This window comes from Monopterus albus, unplaced genomic scaffold (assembly GCF_001952655.1).
Source record: "Monopterus albus unplaced genomic scaffold, M_albus_1.0 scaffold207.1, whole genome shotgun sequence".
NCBI classification, from domain to species: Eukaryota; Metazoa; Chordata; class Actinopteri; order Synbranchiformes; family Synbranchidae; genus Monopterus; species Monopterus albus.
The window spans coordinates 248556-261943 of record NW_018128087.1 but is presented as its reverse complement, the minus strand read 5'-3'; positions in this window follow the sequence as shown (position 1 = coordinate 261943).

Here is a 13388-nt window from a genome sequence, read left to right as displayed (position 1 = left end):
ACATAACAGCAGGGTGCAAGATGCTAGCAGGCAGGGCATACATGGAACGCCATAACCAAGTGGCTGGCATAGTGTACAGAAACATCTGTGCCGAGTATAACCTGGAAGTCTCAAAGTCAAAATGGGATACACCTCCAAAGGTGGTTGAGACTGACCAAGCTAAGATCCTGTGGGACTTCCAGATACAAACTGACAAACTGGTAAGCAATAACCAACTGGACATAGTAGTGGTGGACAAACAGAAGAAGAAGGCCGTAGTGATAGATGTAGCAATCCAAAGCGATAGCAACATCAGGAAGAAGGAACACGAGAAGCTCGAGAAATACCAAGGGCTGAAAGAAGAATTATTTTCCAAGTCAACATTTAGACAAAATCAGGGGGAAAAAAGACTTGAAACACAAAATGTCATCTCACCACAGCAAGAAAAGGCCATACTGCTGATGTCATCCCTTTGCTGGGTTCATCGCCATCAAACTTATAAGGAACATTCACTTTAACAATTCCCTTTTTTGTTTATCCTTAATTTATGAAACAGGCCATACAAATTTGATCTTTAACTAATTTAAACTTTGGACAAACAATTTGAAGGTGGCACCTTGGTCTCAAGGAAACTAAAAGGAGCATTTTTCTCTATTTCACAATTTACTAAAGAAAATAATTTAGAATATAAAATTAGGAATAAATTGATCATCATTAGTTTTATCTATAATCACAGATTTTTTTTCCCAGATTTGTGGATGAAAATGTTTAAAAAATAAATCGGGGGGGTAAATATATTAAAACATGCCCATCACAGTCCAAAGAAGAAAAATATCTACTCTATAGTCACATACAGAAGAAGAACACAAAATTCACCCATTTAAGAAACTGAATATTTGGCACGTGAAAAATGATGAGGTCATTAATTTTCTGTTGACCAAGTAATCATTTCAGCAATGATAATGATTCCTAAAAAAAAACAAAACATACAACTGAATCACTCAGTCTACAAGAGCAGCTCTAAGACCCAACTAATGTCTGGATTAAAGTCTTGTTCCTCAGTGAGGACTCATCACCAGTGTGACTGCAGGGTGGAGCTACACCACCTGCTGGTCAGTCCAAGTATCCATCATGAGGAGGCTTCCTGGCTGGACTCGTTCCCATAAGATGCCACCCCCAATTTGTGCCTGAGGAATGTTTAGTAATAATTAATGTTTGTATACTACAACTATAAAAGGTTAACTGTATCCAAACTGTAGTTATTTACAAGATATCTAAAGTTTGACTGAGGTGAAATACTGTGCGACTGTTTCTCCACATCTGGCCTAGATTCAAAGACACTGCCAAATTTACCAAAAATGTGCCAGATTTACTCATGTGAATCAGATTCACTGTGGTGACCCCTAATGGACACAGCCATAAGTAGAGTAGTAGATTCGACAGTATTGACGTGTGTGGAACAGAAACAAATGTCGCCAAGTTGATGACGCGAGTGGTTGCTTCTTATTGCTGCATCTTCTTGGCAGACTGCAAAACCAAAGACGTGCATGCTGCCACCTACAGAATCGGACTGTGTACATATGCAAGTGTGCTGGAGCACAGAACGATGTTACTAATGTGAAAGCAGACCTGCAGGGGAGAGGGGAGTGGGAGCTATCGTGCTCGGGTAAGGTACAAAACAATCCTGCCTAATGTGGAAACATCCTTAGAGGTCAACATGACTGGGTTTGGATGAAGGCCCTTATTTATGACGACAGTGACAGAAGTTATCCTCTGGCATCAACATGCAGCACAGTGTGTTGGGAGAATGTACTTGTTAGGTCATATTCTGTGAAAAGGGATGTCATGTAGCATCAAAGATATTTTCCTTGGAGATTTACAAGAAATGAAACTGAATGAATGAATTTACAAGAAATAAATGCCAGCTTGATCATGACCAGAGACAGAACACAAGCTTCAAAAGGACAGGCCTGTGTATGCTGTCATGTGCAGGCAATGCTGGGGTAATTGGCTGCAAAATTATGTTTGGTGTAGAGTCAGCCTGTGTAGCTGTATCTTGTTTTGGATTACTCTTATAGCCAGATGTTATTGACATTGCAGTTATGATGATCACTAATGAATCCTTTTTAGGCTGTTAGTTAATTATAAATGAAAAGTGGCAAGTGTTATTAATTGTTTTGTCCTAATGGCCCATTTAAATTTTCAGTTTCCCTCATAATTATTCTAGACCCGACGTGCTGCATTGCTTGTTTCAAAGGAAGTTGTTTCCAAAACTGTTTCTGCAAACAATAAACTATGTTGACATATTGTGACAAGCTCCATTACACTTTCTTCTTAAACAATGGAGCTACGGTGGATGCCGCGTAACAGCCAAGAGTGAGAGACAAGATCTAATGAATTATGCAGAGAGAGCTTTCTCCTAGCCTGACAGTCTGAAACCAGCCTGGAGAAAATTTTAAAAGAAGTACAAGTCAGTGCAGCCATCACAAAACCTCTCCTCTTTCCTCCAGGGACAGCTGAGGCCAAGGCCTGTCAGTCAAGTGCCCCCTCCCTAAGCTGTAATCTGGGGACAAGAAGCCTGCAGGTCTGATAAAGCACTGAAAAGATGCCCCAGAAACCAATCCATGGCACTCTGGGCTGCTGTCAGGGAGAAAGGCGGGGGAGAAAAGACAGCAAATGTTCCTAAATTGCTAACAACAAGCCTCAAACTGGTTCCACACACAGACCACACAACCCAGGCAGGCAAATCCATCTGCCCACTTGCCCTGTGCCCACTATACAGAGCAAGCTCAATCACAATCACCAGCTCTGATCCTTGTGAGCATGTGCAGATGGGTGAATTCACAATCATCTGACTGTCGGACCTCTGCCTTGTTAGTGCACACAGTGAGAAAATGTCCTTTTTATTTTAATGAAGTGTGGCTTCCCTCCCTGGCAGGCAGGTGAGCGCGGTGCAGCAAGAGTGCGGTCTGGTAACGAGAGGCCAGAAAGTTCAGGTGTCTTCAAGCTGCAACGCGTTGAAGAGACTTAATCGAGACGTGTTTTCACCCTCCCTGGAGGAAACGGAGCTGGATGAATATTCATGCGGTGATGATGAATTGTGTTGCCTACAGCATCGTGCCACTTTGAAAGCCCTCATGCTGCTTCTTTTATCACAGTAGGTCCTTACCACTGAACCTCATGGGCCGCAACACAGCACCCCAGCATCCAACTACCAATTTTCATCTGAGATCATTAACTTGTTATGTTGACACAAACACTGCTCTTTCAGATGCCCTTCTTTATTCAAATGACCCTATTCATGCAGTGTAGCTGACTGAGTGGATTGGATTTTTAAAAATATTTATTTATTTATTTATTTATGTATTTGCACACCCCACAATCAGTCAACAAGTGATGTTTGGACACAAAATTAATGAACAGCGTGCAATGCTCTGAACTGTCTGCGCGTTAAGGTTTGAGATGGATAAACAAGCTTCATAATATCTCTCAGAGTATGCATCAGCACAGGCTGATACAGTAATGGCATGCTGTTGAATGTTTATGCTTTCCTCCATTCAGGCAGCAATCTTCTCATGATGATGGTAAGTCACAAGGCGAGAGATAAAGGGATAGGGGGATGGAGGCGGAGCGGGGCAGCAGGGTGGAAGGCCTGGGGATTGAGCAGCATCATGTTCAGCAGCCCCAGACGGGTGATTCATACCAGCCTCATCACTAGCAACAGACAGGAAATCCAGGCCTTTATTACCTCCATCCATCACCATCACTTCATCAATCTGAGCTCCTGTGAGCCAGCTCTCCAACCAGTCCCCAAACACCCATCCCAGCATGCTGCTGGACAGAGATTTACACCCGCCCACTAACACCCTCTCCCTCTGTCAGTTTTTTTACACACACACAGAAAACGAGAGAGATGAGCTTCTATGTCGACTTAAGACACACACACACACACACACATACGGGGATGAAACAGAAAGCGAGGGAGTGTGTAAAGGCCATTCTGCAACCAGACATGGTGTTGAAGCTGGTCCCCTAAGGGCCTATGGCTGACAGGCTGTCCCGCATTCTGAAAGCCACTTACACATCAGCCGCATCATACCATTTGCTGTTGCTGGCCAGTGTGTCGGAGAGGCATATCATGATGGGTTACACCAAGCTGTGGGGGAAATCGTTAAGTCATTCCCTCTACTCTCACCATCCCATATATGCATAACACTGGACTTTCATTCTACATAATATCGTGAACCTTTAGTCTAATACAATCCAGAACAAAAAAGCATGAAACACAACACTGATGGACTACTACCTCATATGGCAAACATGTTAGCATGTTAACATGCACTGCTCTGACACACCCAGCAGCTACAAAGCAACATTAGCGTTCATCGTATGTCTATGGTTACATCTCCACCTGATGAATTTAACTCCAATATTTACTTTGCCTTTAGCTCTGGTTAGGTTTCTACTAAAGGGAAATATATGGTTCTTTAGAGGCTAAATGTTCATCAGCAATACAGCGAGTGTAGAGCTCATTCAGTGAAAACAGCTGCTTGCTGCATTTGAAAACGACACTGATGAGAGCCAAGAGACTGAACTACAACATTAAAGCTGCAAGCTGTAAACAAAAACAATGAATTGAGAGATGCCAAAATGCTCCGTAGGACTTCGACAGAGTATTACGGCCACATTAAGGAAATAAAATTTAAATTTGCTGTTGAGAAAAAAAGTTGAAACACCATTTCCAGAAAAAAAAGTCAAAATGTGTAAGTTTGACATAAAAAAAAACAAACTTCCTCTTCTCATTTTGTTTTCTTTAATGTGGCCCCAGCATTCTCTTGTAGTAGGGAACGGCAGAGTTGGGTGTTAATTCTTCACAGTTTTTCACATCACATTTGGTCCTCTGATCCAAAGTTATTAGAAAAGTACTGATGATAGCCACTTTAAAATGGCTTACAAATGCATACTGTAGTTGTAGTTTACATAGTTTTGTCATTTCATTTGGCCAAGTATGTTACACACATAAGGAATATGTCTCCAGTATAGATCCGAGGCAGACATCCACGGCACCAACTCACACACACCGATGGTGGTGCTGTCCCAATGCTCTGGCCATCGAGGGGAAACTTGGGGCTGAGTGTCTTACCCAAGGACACTTCGACATGTGGACTGCAGGCACTGCAAACTGAACCTCCAACCTTCCAGCTGGGAGACGACCACTCTACCCCTGAGCCACACTTGTGTATTTGGAACATCTTTCAGGTGTGGACTAATGCCAGGGAGTATTTATGCCAGCAGGATGTTTGCCTGTATGTGAGATTTACGTAAAATAAACTGTGCCCATGTTAATAAAGCAACATGCCACCCAATGGAACAGGATGGCTGATAAGCTATATGATCATTTGATGCTAGTTTTTTGCAGGATTAACTTATTTACATAGTAATATAGAGTATCCTTTAACACATTCATAGTTTTTATTTGTACAAATATAAGGAAAGGGGGACAAATGTTACAAACTTGCTCGAATCTATTCGAAAGCAATCCAAAACAACATCACCACAAACTGCAGCCTCAGACCTTCCCAAACAGTTTAATCAACACCTCTCTGACAGCCTCAACATAAATTTAACTCTATACTCTCCAGTATTAATTGCAGGGGTACTGGGCTGCAGGTGCCCACGATACAGTGTCCACCTTTTGTATAGAGAAAAAGCACATATCACAGTTTTACTATAAATAAACTGTTGGTAAGAAGATTATTTAATTTTCTTTCTACTCATATGATTAGCTTGGCTCATGATTGATGACTTGCTCTTATTCGTTCACAAATATTCTCCCAGTCTGCACTTTTTATACTCACAGGCTGCAAAACTTTCTCACTTAAATAAATCATTGTTTCAAATTAGTGTGTGTATTCTACACTTTGGCTAGAGCAATACCTTGTTTTAACCATATTCAGGTTGTAACAGGGATGTAAAGGACAAAAAGAAAACCTATCAATTTTGGACACTGTGCCATATTGATTTATGGCTGCTATTATAAACTCTTCTACCTATTCCGTACATCCATGTACACAGACCTTTGTCACAGCACAGGATGTGATGCAGAGAATGTCATTAGAGAGTATGAAAGTAGCCGACTTGGAGGAAATAAATCAATGCTCTGTTCAGAGAAACATTTCACTTTGGGCCTTGTGACACACCATAGTGTTCCACCAATGGCTTTAACCTCTTCCACTCTGCCTCGGTTTTTGGGCAAAAACACCTAAAATGCCATTCCAAATTAAAACAGATGTAGCTTCTGGACCATGTGGACTATGTGAATAAATAAGGGCTTGTCAGAAAGGAAAGCCCTGAGGTTTTTGTAAAAGTGCCAGAAACACTCAGAGTGCCAAACAAACAGCAGCAGGTCTCTAAATTCAGAAAGAAAAAAATCGCCTTAAATAAAATTACATATTACAATCTAAATAACTGCCTGTGGATTTGTAATACCAGAGATATAACACAGTGGGGTTGTAAACTAAATACTAGGGTTGCACCGATACCACTTTTTTCAGACCAAGTACTAGTACTTACATTTGAGTGCTCACGGATACTGAGTACTTAATGATGCAATGTATCTACTATAAAAAACTGCAACTACCATAAAAGTGCAGTGACTTTAGAGGCAGTTTTTAATTTCATGAGATTTACTTTCTGATGGTGATTAAATAAAGATATTCTATGCAACAGGAGGCTGTGTAAATTACCTGAAAACTTTTTGTGATAACCGACACAGCACTGCCACCGTTCCTATTGAATGACTGAAGCTACACAGCATAGTGTAACACAGTGGACTGTAACCTTTGTAGGAGTGCCATGATTTCACACCCCCCAGACCAAAACGTCACAGTTTAAGAGTGCATATTAACACGGTCAGCGATTTAAATGTTTTATTTAACAAGGGGACATGTTCCTGCTTTAATAAAACTGGCTGCTTCTCTGTGGCTCCATCCTGTCCTCTCTGCTGGACAAACACCTGCTCTGCTGCAGAGGAGCTGCTGGTCTCAGCCTCCAAGTCCACAAGGATTCAACCCATTTTCATACACAGAGCTCATTTCATGTTGCTGTTAACCACATCAAGTTAACGCTCGTTTACTTCCCGTTCACTACAATCAGCATAACGAGCACCGTGGTGGTTTTAGCAGAATGAACGGGATCAGGCATTTTGACCGCGGGGAGAGTGAAGACGTCGCATTTCTGCAAGTTTTTGTTCTTGGTTTTGTTGCACATAACGAGTCTTGGCGTTTGCATAAATTGCTACCTTGTGCCTGCGTCTGTGTAAGACGCTCACGCGCACACACAACAGAGAACCTGAGCTTGCAGTGGACTTTCCTTTTGTTGTCGTCACTTATCTTAAAATATCCCCGAACCGCTGGAATGTCGTCTCTGTCGCCTAACGAGCGCCTCAGCCAGTGCGACATTAAGGCGCACGCCACGGGCGCACACACAATGGGAAGACTTTTTGAAAAATGTGATCTAGCTGAATAATAAAATACCAAAAAGTACTCCAAGCTGTAAAAAACAGCTTAGAGTACAAAAGCCAACTTTAACAGTGTATTGTAGGATTAAATACTCCCAGCCACGCCCACCTCCCTACTCCCCACATGCATAATCTCAGACAGAGAGGATAAAAGCTACGTTTAGTGAGGCTCAGAGAGCTCCAAACGGTATATGAAAATTATGTAGCATGTTGAGGAGCCAGGGGGAGCGTCATGGACGGTACACACACATGCATACACAGGGACATACCACACACAGACAGTAATACGCCCACAGGGCGAGGGCTAGTGCCGTTACTCACAGTGTAGCAGGTGTTCTTGGGGAAGAAAATTTGGGTTGAGGGATTATGGTGCCCGTTGGTGGGTTCTTCTGGGGGGAAACTGTGTGTCTGAGTTCTGATGTTCAGTGTCTGAGGAATAAAAATAGTGGCCATCCGGGGCACGGAAGCTTGCATAAAAGGACAGCCTGACTCCAGTGTCATTCCCTGGCAGAATCTCTAGAATTCACTAGCTCGCCACATTTGTATCAGAAGTGGGATTTTGCCAGGAATGATGTCAGGAAAACAGTTAGTGGAGCTGATATCCTGCTTGGAGGAAGAAATGACCGGCCAGAGAGAGGCTGCAGGCGGAGCTAGTGCACCTCGCTGGACCGGTGGGATTAAGTGAAGATTGGGATCACCCCTGCAACCGGGCGGAAACCAAAGGCCATTGCAAGTTGACCAGCCACAGGACTGGGAGGTAGGAGCTGGCCGACCAGTCTTTGGGTCATTGGGACCAACCCCTGCAGCAAACGTCATCCTGTCTCCTACTCCTGGGGTGAAGACACCCCGGTTCTCCAGTCAGGGAAGCCTTCCTGGCCCAGTTCAAACGGTTGGCTACCACAGCAGACTGGACGAAGGGAGCAAAAGCATTGCAACTGGCCCTGTCGCTGATGGAGGATACTGCCTCATGCCTGCTGCTGCTAAATCCAGCCAAGAGGAGCGATTAGGGTGCCTTAATGGAGGCCCTCCAGAGACGCTTTGGCAAATTCAACCTGCCCAATGTTTTGTGCAGCAAGTGCAAGCACCGTGCCCGGATACCTGGAGAGCCCCTTCATGCCTTGGCTGCTGACATTCAGGGATAGCAGCGGCTATACGGGGTCATGCAATGTATGGGGCACGGAAACCTGCATAAAAGGACAGCCTGACTCCAGTGTCATTACTTGGCAGAAACCCTAGAGCCTACTAGTTCGCCACAATAAAATAAACTAATAAAATAGGCCCACTACTGCATGTGCGTAATGGAGCGCACGGTTGAGAGAGACTGTTACGCACGGTGTAGCACGCCACTAAAGCTCAGAATCTCAGCTGTATGCTGGGCAAGATGCACTTCGTATATGCACTACCGTTTCAAAAACAACTGCAGTCACTCAAAATGCAATGAAATGCAGGAGGTTAAAAGTCACAAAACACCATGGAGAAGGGCCAGGGCCAAGTCAAACAGATGCCAAAAAGCTAGCCTAATGGAACCAGGCATTGGTTCATACGTCTAAGCCGTTTTTCAGCGCGCACACATATACACCTAAACAACAGGGAGCTACGTACGCACATGAAAATTATGACTCCATGTGTATGGGGGCATATCGAGACAAAACGTGCTTTGATAGTAAAACACTTACCTGTTTCTGGTTGTGTAGGACCCTAGTAAGACCAGGTATTCCCTTTTTGTGACTCGGTCATAATAATCATTAACGTGTTTCAGTTCCCGGTTCAAGCTGTCAGAGCGGCTTTTGACATGCCGAAAGTAAGTGTCTCTGGTTTGAGTTACATGTAAAATAGATTTAAACAGATTCTCTTCCTGTGTTCAACAGGCTCGTAGGATTTCAGTGATACCACGTGTCCATATTTGTCAAAGGGCTGTGATATAGGGAAGCCAAAATTGGAGAGAGCACATCTAGCGGACGCGGGCGTCCCAGTGGGGTTAAGGAGGAATCTATTTGGAAAAAAAGAAAACGTCAATACACTGAGATTTTGTTTTGGCCTTTTGAGCCCGAACTTACTTACGTCATTCATTCATTCACTCATTCATTTAATCAGTCAATCCAGGGCATTTTCTCTGAGATGTTTACTTGCTTGACCACATGATGTCAAGTAATGACAGAGGAGAGAGATGGAAGTAAGTGGCTTTAACAGAGGGAGAGAGGGGAAGATACTTTGTAGTGTAAGCACTGGGATGTTTGGGTAATGGTGGTTTCTGTGGTGACACAGCGAACAGCAAATACACTAGGAGAGAGACATTTTGTGCTTTTGTGGGCACAAGATGGAAATCTGGTTTTACAAATACCTCCTTGAGTGCTTTATTGAAATGTATTCACAATGTTTTGTTCACTATCTCTGTGTGTGGGTGGGTTTATATGCATCAGGATGTACTGTAGGATATTACTTTTACACCCTCACACAGAGATATAAATAGGCAAGCCAGAAATGCAGAGGAAACTGAATAATAATTTGTTTCACTGGCAGCTTTTCACACTTACAGTCTGTCACACTAGTGTTGTGCCGATCAAGCAGAACACAGAATTTGATAGCAAATATTGGGTCTACACTGCAATAAATTCAATCTGCAAGTTATTTTTGCTTATACAAAAGAGATGAATTGTAGGGCAGATTTGAGATCATTATACAGATTGTATCATTTCATCTCCTCAGCCTCTTTGTGCTCACTAGCTGCTCTGATTTGTGTGACAAATGAGCAAGTGATTGTGTGTGCAGGTTTAGTGCCTTTTTTGCTTATTTGTCTTACATTATATATATATGTGTGTATGTGTGTGTGTGTGAACAAGTGGCAGCTTTATCTCTTCCTCTTTCAAGTCATGTCACAGGCCAGACACTCCTTTGTCAGGAGAGGCTTTCATCCGCTGACTTCAGATGTGCCTGTCATCCAGTCCAATTATACAGAGAGAAATAGGTATTGTTACACTCTGGGGATTGATTCAAGACAAAATAGAAAAGAGAAGAGAAGACTACAGTCATCTACGGCTGTTCGCCACTCGCTTGGAGTCACACAAACACTTGCTCGCGCACACAGATTTGAAATCACATGGACGAGCAACTTCAATATCTCGGCGATAACAAATCCTTACAAGGTAACGTGGCCTCACTTCTGTCTCCAGTGAATGTGTGGCACGTAGGTTACAGTAATTTAAAATGGTGAGGGATCGAGTGCTATACCTCCACCTCAGCCTCACTGTCAGGGTGATAGACTGGGTTTTTATGGAGATAACTCCAGGCTGATGGAGCAGCTGAGCAATACTGGGCTTAAGACGACTTCGACCTGCTGCTGAGAGCAGTTCAGAGCAACTCAAGCATCAGTCAGCACTGCTGACATGAACAGTCTCATCTCACCACTTTCTGTATTTTCCTCACTGCTCTTATGGCTCTTCTCCCTCTCTCACACTCTCTCATACAAAATCAGAAAGGATGTCAAGAACCACCACTTACCTCCAACCACTCATGGGGAACAGGTCCAATTTATTTAATACCATCCTGCCACTGCACTCAAATCGTGTTTTGTTGCCAAGATATTGATGTTCAGAAAAATTATAAAGAGTAACTACAGGAGCTGAAGCAGTTGATATTTTGTGTGAACACTGCGGTTCCTGTTTGCAGTTACTCTCTCAGGCTTTGTTTTAAATGTTACGGCATTATCAGGACAGTGAATGATTAAGATGGGAAACAAAAGTTCAGCCTTGCGTAGAGGCTCCTTTCACCTCATCCGTCATTTCATTAAGATTGTCAGGCGTATCCTTGTTTACACACAAAAGTTGTGACAACTCAAGATGGCAGATGTCTTAGTTTAGACTGTCCCCTTATGTGTAGTCAACCCCGCATCTCAGCCAAGCCTCCAGTGTCCTTTCTCTTAACACCAGTTCACTGATGTGGAATGCAGTTGGGTGAGACGCTGGAGGGCACAGGGAGAAGGGATTTGCTCCTCAGCTAAGTCTTTTCTCTGCGCGGATTCCTACTGAACCAGGAGAGGAGATTTAAACTCTTATATATAAACTCTCAAATAAGCTTACACACACACGTACTCACACACGCATACAGCACATACATCTGTTTTCCTACCATCAATCTTCTAAGTCCACCCAGGTTGTTTTGAAAGTGATAAATTCAGCCATTTAATATCCATAATTAATAATTTATTACACACAGTGCAGCACAGATTTAGATTAGGTAGTATTTTATCTAGATAATAGCTGTACCCTTGAAGGTCATTGTGAGTGTTTTTCATTACTGCTTCCAGAGTTTAATACAGCTGTGCAATAACACTCAGATGATGTGACTGGATGGCACTAATGGGTAGAAAATAAAGGAACACCTAAAGAGCAGCTCCAGGGTTACATGAGAATTCTTATGTACCATGTACTATATGCTTACATGCCTATGCAAGTCCACACAGTTGATAAAAATCCATATCTAGGTAGCATAACTGTCTTTTCTAAAAGGAGTCCCAGTCTGTGTGACAATAACCTCACTCAGTAGAGAAAGACAGTGACTCATTCACCAGGTAGATAAAAATGGAATAGACTTAAGTTTCGGATTAGTGCACTATATTAATTCAAGACGGTGTGTTTTTATAACAGTGTATTTTTAAGCTACCAATTTATTTCAAAATGTGTGAGGTATGTTGTCAGATGCACTGGCAGCCCCCCAGTGTTTACTTAGCACAGGGTGTAATCAATTAAAAGCTCTCACAGAAACAATATTCTGAGGAGTGAACTCAGACACAGACAGAGAATCATCATGTATCGTTGTTGCTATCACAGCTGAAGTAACAACAGTTTTATTTTTGGTGAGCTGTTGCAGAGCCATTAGTCAAAAGTTAAGTAACTTACTGCTGACGACCAATGAAAATTGAAGAGAGGAGGCTTTCCCTGATGTAGAAAAACAGGCTGTGTGGGTTTTTTCCTTTTCTCCTTTTGTAGTGAATAAATGTAAGTGAACCAAGTTATCTCGCTGTCATCCCCCTCCTCTCTCCCTCCCTACGCCTGTCTTTCCCCTCTCTGTGTGTCTCTGAAATACACATACTCTTTCGCACAAAGGAGGGAAAGTGTCACTATGGAAACAAGGAGGCAAGATTCTAAAAGCTACCTCTTGAGACAAGCGTTAAGACAACAAAAAGGAGTCCACAGTGTGAGTGGCAGAAAAACAGCAATACAAGGCATCTATACTTCTCCCTCCCGTTCTGCTCCCTTGGATGTCGTCCTCGAGCCACCTTGTCGGCCCTTCTACCTTTATCCATTTATCAGACTGTGCACGTCTGTGCTTGTGCGTGCACATATATGTATGGTATATTATACTCTGCTGCATCTGTGTTTGAAAACTGAATCTAGTGCTGTGTCTGCAGTTAAATGTAGTGGCTCTTTAGGTGTAACATGCACCACACATTTCTTTAATAGGGCTAATCCATTTTAATCCCACCTGCCACTGTTACCTTACAATGATGAATGTAAGCCTAAATGGGTTGAGACACTGAGAAATACCCATGAGAGACAGAGGAGGAGGCTTGGAGGTAGGTGTAAGTCGCTGTATGTGTGTATTTGTCAGTGTGTACACCCATGTGCTTGTGTGTGTGTGTGTGCTTGAGAGCCTGTACGTGTGTTTTTATTAAGGTTTTTGCAGCAGCTGAAACAGTTTTCCTCCCTACTCTGTTCAAGGCTATTTTCTGTGGGTCTGCAGGGTCACTGCTGTCTTTAGTGATGTCTCCTTCAGCTGCAATCAGCACCATGGACAGCAACAACGATCTCCACCACCGCAGGCACCACAGCAGACATCCATCTCAATAGACTCATAGAGGCTATATCTGCTTAGCTCATTTTCTTTTTCCATT